The sequence below is a fragment of the Solea solea genome, chromosome 15 (assembly GCF_958295425.1).
Source record: "Solea solea chromosome 15, fSolSol10.1, whole genome shotgun sequence".
Taxonomy (NCBI): domain Eukaryota; kingdom Metazoa; phylum Chordata; class Actinopteri; order Pleuronectiformes; family Soleidae; genus Solea; species Solea solea.
In genome coordinates this window covers 9611177-9620182 of record NC_081148.1, presented here as the reverse complement: position 1 = coordinate 9620182, position 9006 = coordinate 9611177, and positions in this window count along the sequence as shown.

The following is a 9006-nucleotide window of genomic DNA, read 5'->3' as shown; positions in this document are numbered from 1 at the left end:
ATACTCTCAAAAGACAGTAGAAACATGGCATCACTTTGCAGCTCTTTCTGGGCTTTCAAACACAGCCACGAAGTTCACTCCGGTCTTGGGAGTCACAGTCCTAGGTAAAGTCGACAGACCTAGGTAAAGCGCAGCTGTTAATAACAACATGAATGATGCTTCTGCTCTGTTCAGGTGATGTTTCAGCCGGCACATGGAATAACAAGTCATCATTCTTTATTATTATCAACATTTGTGCTTCTCTTGAAGGGTAACCTTCTGTAATTTCCCTTCTTCAATCCAAGGATTCGATGGAAGGATTTGGTTAAATGTAACCACGACTCATTCAACACAATAACCAAGCAAAACTCAGCATAAACCAACGTTAATAAAAATCTAAGGCCTTTTGTGATATAAACAACAGGATTATTGTCGCGCACACAAATACCGACTTCATGAATGCACGGCCTCTGCAACGGCCTTTAAACAAAGCTTTTTTTCCTCCTGTCACCGTCATCTGTCGGTGTTTTGTTCCCGTTGCAAAGTGACAAACACAGAAAATAAAGAAATGAGTGGATGACAGTTGTCTTTGTCCGTATGGAGTGACTCACATGTACAAGAGCACATCTGTGAGCACAGCGAGGCTGCAACAGCAGCAGAGACACGGGAGTCATTTCCGTCTGGGTTGTCCCACTGTAATAATTGGTGACAATATGAAGTGAAGGAAAAGGCAGATGTCTCATTGTAAACTCTCTGGAGAACTGTAAATGAAGTTTAAAGCACACGTGGAAGCCAAGTCGTCTGCTCCACATGAGACGCAATCTAGTCATATAGTCTTGTATAGTCACAAAATGTGTGTTTTTGGACATAAAAAAATGCTGACCTTAAAACTGAAAGGTAAAAACACATCTATAATTCAACACAGCGCACAAGGCTGCTCACACACGAGAGAATTCAAACTCGCTGCTGACCAACACAAGTTTCCTGGCCACTCGTCCCACATGGTGCATCACATCAGGCACTGATAGACTGCTGTGAACTGCAATTGGCCTTGAATGTTGTTTTGCCAGAGATATTTCTGGTGATGGATACTTAAGGATCCCGTTGCCATGGCAACTATAATGTGTGGGCCAAGTTGCATGACAAAATGTGCCAAATCGCCATTGCACAGAAATGGCACACAAGACATTTTAACTAAAAACTAAAAGTGTTTAAAGTAAATGCAGATTTTCTCCTCTTGACACATTATATATGTTAGAACACTATTGGTTAAAGTAAGGGTTAGGCATTAACTGGTTATGGTTATGGCTTAGGTTAGAGATAATCATTTGCCTATAGGCTGTATTATATATACATATATTTATATACATATATAAACTGTATATATATATATATACTGTAGCTGCATAACCTGTGTGTGCTCCTCCAGTGTTTCAGAGCACAGAAATGAGCTGAATTTCACATGAATTGAAACCCGATTTTTAAACACTTAGCCACTTTTTAATCATTCAAATTCGGTAAGGTGGTGAGTAACACATTTCCCTGCGGGGTGACAGAGTCAGAAGGGATGTTTCTCATCGCTTTAAACGCACTGCGAGTTCGAGCGGAGACAAACGTGTTATTACGTGACAATGAGATGTCGTCGACACACCGTTATCACATTAATTAAATCAAGAAATGTAATCAAATTAAATACACATTCACCGCTCAAACTCAAATCTGTCGTTTATATAAACTGGCTTTAATGTCCTGTAATAACTATCATATAAATCCAATCGCATTATATCCTGTAATCCTCAGATGACCGTTCCCCTGCCTTCTTTCAAAAATCACATGTGCCAAACCCAACAGGAAGCAAAGTGCAGACACATGCTCGTGTACCACTTCACGTATACTTCATGACACATGTGACGAGCTGCAGCTGTGCGAGGCCTTGCTCTTGTCGTCCCTGTGTAATAGAGAGCTCATGAATTACTAAACACACAACACAACCACACAACCCCTCACCCACGATCGATGGACACACCGTGGTCGTCCAATATTCACAGATTTGCATCTCTGCAGTTCCTCTCACTCTGAGGGTGGAAACATTCGGATGAAGGTTGCGCGTCAGATATGAACAGACTGAATAGAATGTTTCTGTTAAATTGTCAAAATAATCTTTATAATCTGTAAATCCAGTCGGGATTACATCTCTCTTATGCATGAGCTGTGTCACTGCCCAGGGTGTAAACACCGCGATCAGCTGTTCATTGGCTGGGCTCGTCTGCCTCATAGCCGATCATCACCACGGTGGTCACCAACCACCGTCACCACCAGTGTCTGGACTTAACCCTTTAACACCAGGGCCTCACAATGCTTGTCTTGACTTTTATTTTGCTTATTTTAACCATAAAAGGGCCAGAACATGTCCCATATTTTCACAATAACTTTTAATAACTGGCAGTCATTTACAATTTACTGCAAGTTAAAATAGTGTATTAACAGTTTAAAATGTGTTCAATTTGAAATTTGAACAGTACAAAACATATTTTTTGAGTCTTTGTCTCAAAAATAGAAACTTCAGGTGTTTTTCCAACTCGCTCTTCGCTGGTGACAAAGACGCTGATTCTCTGGCTTCCTGCAACACCGCGGGTAAAATCATAAAAATAATAAAAAATAATAACCACATGCTTGACGGGCAACTTCTCAGCTTTCAGAAACCGTTGGTTTTTTTCCCGACAGCACAAACCGTCGCATAATTACAGTAATGCAACGTGTGCTTGCACAAATTTGTCGTCTGTGACCCCCATAAGCACCGAACACAAATCATTCTGTTTTATCAACACAGTATTTTTTCCCCAATTTGTAATACATGTATTTTCATAGGCATGTCTCTCATGATTAAAATGCAATTATCTGCTAAGCAACATGATAAAAACACTCATTTCCGAAGCATCCCGACTTTAACACGTCGATAAAACATGTCATGTCAGTGTGATCGTGTCCCACTTTAGAGGGAGTGAGCGTGATGATTACCATCCATCCTGGTTATAATTACACACCATGCATGACCAGTGTGAGTAACCTGTGTTCAGGGCCAGAAATAGAACAATCCTATTGTGATGCTCGGTGGACGTCTTGCCGTGTTTCACACCCCTACCATCCCTTCCTCCTCCAGGTGAGAATACTCCAGAAATATACCGACAGATGTGCAAACTACAGCACTTCACTGATATAACATATAACAATCTGCTGAGAATTCACACTGACTTCAATAACATATGCAAACGAAAAATGAGTTGTATGTTTGTGAAAACAACCTGCAGGTGCCCACGGAGAAATAGTGACCTGTTTTCTACTGGTTTATCCTCCCTTTGCTGGTGAAGCATATAGATTTGGCCTTTCTGTGGTTTGTTCACCCTGCGTGTTCCTCTCGCAGGTGATTAAAAACCAAATGCATCTGTGGCTCTCAACCGAAGTCGGATGCCAGTGGACCTCTGGCCTCAGGGAGGCAGTAATACGTCTATTATAGTTTAGTGCACCGCCATGAGACAAGGAAGATGCCTCACTGAATGTGAAAAAACTGTGTTTACTACAATATTCTTTCGGAGGATCTCTTTTTTTCACAAGAGAAAGACAATATTATGAACAGTGACATTGTTCATCTACTTTTCCCCCGTTTTATTTAAATGCAGCTTAGAAACTATGTTTCTGTCCGCTGAATACACAGGTGTGAGCGAGCGCAAGAAGCATTCATCCTGTCAAAAACGACCAGGATTTCTGAGCAGCAGAATTCACTCCTGAAATTCTTCGTACAGGCGCTTCTTGGTGTTTTTCAATCATACTCCGGTCCGTTTGCAGCCGCCTCACTTTACTAGTGTTGCCTCCATCTGTCTTGACATAACACAAATCACTTCCTGTGTGCAGCATACGAATGTGAAGGGGCAAAGCGGATCCAAACGCGGTCTTTCATTATTGTGTGTGTCCAGAAACAATCACTTGAACCCACCACCCACTGCCCCGGTGTTCATTCAGCCAGCCAACACCGGGCTATCTGTCAGTGTGAAGAAGGGTGAGAGGTGGAGAGGATTTGTTTTTTTTTTGTATCGTGAAAAATAGAGCTATTTGCTGAATGCCTTTCTGCTCCCCGCGGATATTATTATGAAAAGTTTAAAGCTTACATAACACCAATGGTACTCAGCACAAATAAAACCCTTAAGCTGTGGTTGAATTCTGACAAAAGCTACACAAATGATTGTCAAATCTCTCTCTGCGGGTGAGAGGAATAATGTTAGCAATCTTTGCACAACCAACCCCTCACATTAAATATATTACTATAGCGGCTAATTACTTTACAATTCCTGGAAGGAATTTTAACAAAAATGAATTAACATGAGTGGCTTCATGTCTAAAAGAGAAGGATGGGTGGTGACCAGTCTTCAACCTGGGTAGGAATAAAAAAGAAAGAAAGAAAAAGCATAGTGGTATGATTCAGGAGGGAATTGAATTCACAGACTGTGATCATGAACCTTAACACTAAGAACATCAGCTCAGAAAAGATCAATTCTGTCATGGTAACATAATGTTTTCAGTTTTATGTAGCATTATAAATGAATCAAAAAAGAAAAAAATACCACACTCAATGCACTCTTATACCCTGTATAAATACACTGCACTCACTCATTAATCACTCGTTAAGTTGTGTTCCTACATTGGCCAAAACATGGGGGGGGGGGAGACCGTAGAGGAGACGTGGCAATTTTTAACTATTTATTCAAAGGTTTGAGGGATGTATAGTTGAAGTGCCCGGCAGTAGAGGCGTAGATCGATTCCAAACAGCAGTGAGGATCAAAGTCAAAGGCAACATGTGCACAGGGAGCGAGCACTGGACACTGGAGAACGCAGCGATCAGCAAAAAGGCAAAAACAACAAGCAGCGAGTGAGATTTTCAGGAGAGCCGTGACTTCACCTCTGAGTCGTCCATTACGATGCGGCGACGAGTGACTGCAGGACCAGGAAATATGAAGGCTGCACTAATGAGTGTATTGAGAGCAGGTGTGCTCCCGCCACAGGTGAGCCAATTACATGCTGGAGGTGGAAGCAGGAGAGAAAGGAGGCGACGGAGGAGGAGGAGGAGGAGGCATAGTGTATGTATTTGTTACTGGATCACAACTATTTATCTGCTGTTTGTATTTGCAAATGATTATTTGAGCCCTTGGTAGCAGAAATGACATACTCTGCTTTAAAAGCAGAGTATGTTTTAAAAACATGCACTGAACACTCTGCACACTCTGCATTAATATGCAGTGTTTTATCCAACACATTATTCTTTTATTCACGTATAAACTTTGCGATTCATCATGAGAGTAATGTAAGGACGGGGGCAGAGGTGTTGACATATTTAGATAAAAATGACAACAAAAACATGTGATGTCTGCTGTTTGGGCTTTATTGGAAAGGTTGATCTAAAATCACCACCAGGCAAACTGATTATTGTTGTTGATAATAATCTCATCCGTCTGAGCTTTGGCTGCCTGGCTTTTAGCCAGCTGTTCAGCTCCATTTGATCACTGGTCCAGATGGAGGTGGCCAAAGGCAAGTTACTGGAAACATTATTTTTTTCTCCTCCTTGTGCCTTTTCAAGCTATTTATTATGATTTTAGTTTATATATACGTATATATATATATATATATATATATATATATATATATATATATATATATATATATACATATATTCTTGTATGTTATCTTTTCCCAATCTGCTTGGATACACAGACATTTACTTTGGATAGTTTTGGACTTATGTACTGTATATACTAACTGGGCACTTAATTAGGTATTAAATATCTAATCAGCCACACGTGAAGGCATGGTCAAGGCGACCCGATGAAGTTAAAAATGAGTGTCAGAATGGGGGAGAATGTAATCCTTTAACACAGAGCGTATCGCAGATGGCACATTTAAGCAAGCGCACTTTGCATTACCTTAATTATGTGACGTTTGTGCTATTGGAAAAATTCTAATGGTTTTTAAAAGGTGAGAAGTTGCACGTCAAAGTCAACGTGTGGGTCTTTGTCACCAGAGAGGAGAGAGTTGGAAAAGACAAATGTTTTATACTGTTCAAATTTCAAATTTAACACGCAAATCCTGGTGTTCATGTACAACTAGTGTTTTTCAATGGGCAAAAGCCCATTTTCTGGTCCTTTTTATGATTAAGATAAGCAAGACATGGTGCCAGGCTGACTGGTCTGAGTATTTCAGATAGTGAGGCCAGCAAGACTATAATAAAATTCTGACATTTAAAAAAAAAAAACATCTACGGTCCACATTGACCGTGCTTCAAAATACATGACATCCCCTGGTGTAAATGACGTGTGGTTGCATTGTCCACCATTGTCTGACCACATCTCCAACATTTAACTACATTATACGTTACGTGTAATTAGATATAATGAAGACAAATTAAATGGTGGCTTCTTAATAGGTTCCTCCTGTGTGGACAGCAAGGCTCACATCTGGGAGGAAGAGACACAGACTCTCTGAAAGGTTATTAATGAAATCATTAAGTGCCTTTAAACTGGAAACTAATGACTTACAGGATGCAGACTGAACCTCATCTATATGAACGTGTGTGTGTGTGTGTGTGTGTGTTTGTAGTCTGGAGGAGAATACTCAGCGCTGTCATGATATAAGTGTGATAAACTGATTAAGAATAGCTTGTGTCCATGCCTCTGATAATAAAACAGATTTTCTCCACATCAAAGGATAACAAAATTATATCATGGAGCCAATCCCATCTTTGTTTAGGGCAGGGGTAAAAAAAAAGGTTCAGCTTTGCTGGTTTATGCATTACAAGGGAATTCCGATATTTTTACGTGTTATTATGTGTTTACGTGAATATTACTTGGTCCAGTAGTTCGCCATGGGCGTTTCAAGCTTCTTCTTTCTCCAGCAACTCTCAGGTCTCGCGCAGAGCCGGCCCTGGGCATAGGCAGTATAGGCAAATGCTAGGGGCGCCGTCATCCGCAGGGGGCGCCGAAAACGGAGGAAAAAAAAAAAAAAAAAAAAAAAAAATTTAATTTATTTTTTTTAAATTATAAATACTACTTTTTTTTTTACCAGTGCCATTATTACTATTATTTCGAAATATTATATAAGCCCACAGTGACATAGTCATAGCAAAGATTATTAAATAATGCATCGTAGTTACCGTTGTTGGAGCAGAGTGTTAGCTTGCTAGCTTACTTCGGACGATAGCAACATTGTTTAATAATCAATAAATAGCTGAGTGGACGTGTGTTAATGTTACTCCACCTTAAATTCATCAGGGACGTTTGGAAACTTAACATTAGGCCTGTTCAGGTGTTAATTTACAGGTGTCTTTCCTGCTTGTATGTCAGTTAAAATGCTTTTAGTTGTCCATCCCCTTTGTAATAGGGTGGTTGTAAGCCTTTGGTTTTATGTGTCACAGTTTATGTTTGTTAAAGTTTACATCAGTGTTAAAGTGCAGTTAAAGTGTATTACTGTTAATATTTCATACCTTAGCTTTCCCATATCATTCATAGGCTATATATACATATATATTCATTTCACTGCACTTTACTGGTTTTTGCACTCTGGTTAGACTGAATTGCATTGCAATGACAATAAAGTTGAATGAATCTCATCACATTTTCATTATTAGTCTATATTAGTCTCATGTATAGCACACTATAGCACAATTTTTAAATATTTCACTACCACCCCCAGTGACACAGCAACAGGTGCTCCTGTCCTTTTTAATTTTATCACTTGTTTCTTTCTTTAGTTTATATTTGGTGTGATATTTTTTACTCAAAGAAAGAAAATCTTGAATACACACATGCAGTTTCTGTGTGATTGTATGAAAGTTGATTGTGAAATTGACTGCTGCGATGCAAGGGGGCGCCAGCTAAAATCTTGCCTAGGGCACCAAATTACTCAGGGCCGGCACTGGTCTCGCGTGATCTCACGTAGTCTCGCGAAACCTGAGAGTTGTTGCAGGAAGAAGAAGCTTGAAACGTTTGCTCTGATAATGATGATAATGATAACTCTTACAATAACAATCAGAGCCATTTATTGGAGGGTGTGATTGCCCTGTAAGATTACACTGCAACCATTGCCGTCTGACGGGGGGCAATCTACTGGACCAATTATAAAAGTTTTTGTGAGTACGTAAGTAAGTAAATAAGTAATTTCCTAGTAAGTATCTGTGGGCGGAGCTGTTTTTTTTCACAGCTTCAAAAGATAAAACGCACATTTGGACTGGTGTAGAAAGATACCGTTGCAGCATGGTGGCCTCTGTAAATCAAGTCCAAAGAATATATAAATTATATTCTAAGGCTACAAAAACTAAAAATGGGTTTTAATTTAAAGTGTCTTTAAACTGTTGGAAGAAGAAAGGAAAAAAAAAAAAACTAGATGCAGAAACAAATTGAACTCCAGAGAGAGAAAAACCCATGATGAAACCAGGAGTTGAACCAGTGACCCTCTTAACAGCAATCAAGAAAGTAAAATACATTATAACCCATTTCTGAGACACATCGTTTGGTCTTGGATTTACCGCTATCAGTTCCCATTATGGTGCCTGTTTTGCAGTGGGATGATTTCCTCTTTGTTTTGCAGACACAGGGGATCAAGTGAAGTTAGATTCCAGCTGAATATGACGGGTACACAGACGACAAATGAACACTGAAGTTAAAACTTACACTGAAGAGCAATGATTCAAAAGACACTCAGACACCACTTCACAACAAGGTGAGTCATTCTTATCCTGTCATCATATTGTTGTCTACCTTCAGACAAATTCCACCACCATGGTGGTGTGCTAAGTGCTAATTTTTCCCCTTAACCATGTGCCTAATTCTCACAGAAATCCCACACATAAGTGTACATAGAGAAAATGATAGTGATTGATTTCAGTTTTCAGATTGTAAGGCTAACTTCTTGTGCCACCTAATATTTTGAAACATAAATAAAGAAATAAAGAGAATCATTATCTAGATAGCAGGCTCCACCAGGGGT